The sequence below is a fragment of the Colobus angolensis genome, unplaced genomic scaffold (genome assembly GCF_000951035.1).
Source record: "Colobus angolensis palliatus isolate OR3802 unplaced genomic scaffold, Cang.pa_1.0 Scaffold187, whole genome shotgun sequence".
NCBI classification, from domain to species: domain Eukaryota; kingdom Metazoa; phylum Chordata; class Mammalia; order Primates; family Cercopithecidae; genus Colobus; species Colobus angolensis.
This window is the reverse complement of record NW_012115010.1, coordinates 1,649,163-1,649,504: the sequence shown is the minus strand read 5'-3', so window position 1 is coordinate 1,649,504 and position 342 is coordinate 1,649,163.

Below are 342 nucleotides of genomic sequence, written 5' to 3'. Positions count from 1 at the left end.
GTACAAAAAAAGGAAAAAATTAGCCGGGCATGGTAGTACTCACCTGTAGTCTGAGCTCCTTGAGAGGCTGAGGCAGGAAGATCGTTTGACCGCCGAGGTGGAGGCTGCAGTAAGCCGTGGTTGCACCACTGCACACCACCCTGGATGACAGAGTGAGAGCGAGACCCTGTCTGTCTGTCTCTCTCTCTCTTTCTCTATATATGTGTGTGTGTGTGTATATATATATATTCCTTAGATCCATTGCAGACCTAAATAATCAGAACTAACAAGTTATCTGGGCGATTCATTTTTAAAAAATCTTTTATTAGCCAGGCGTGGTGGCTCACGCCTGTAATCCTAGCA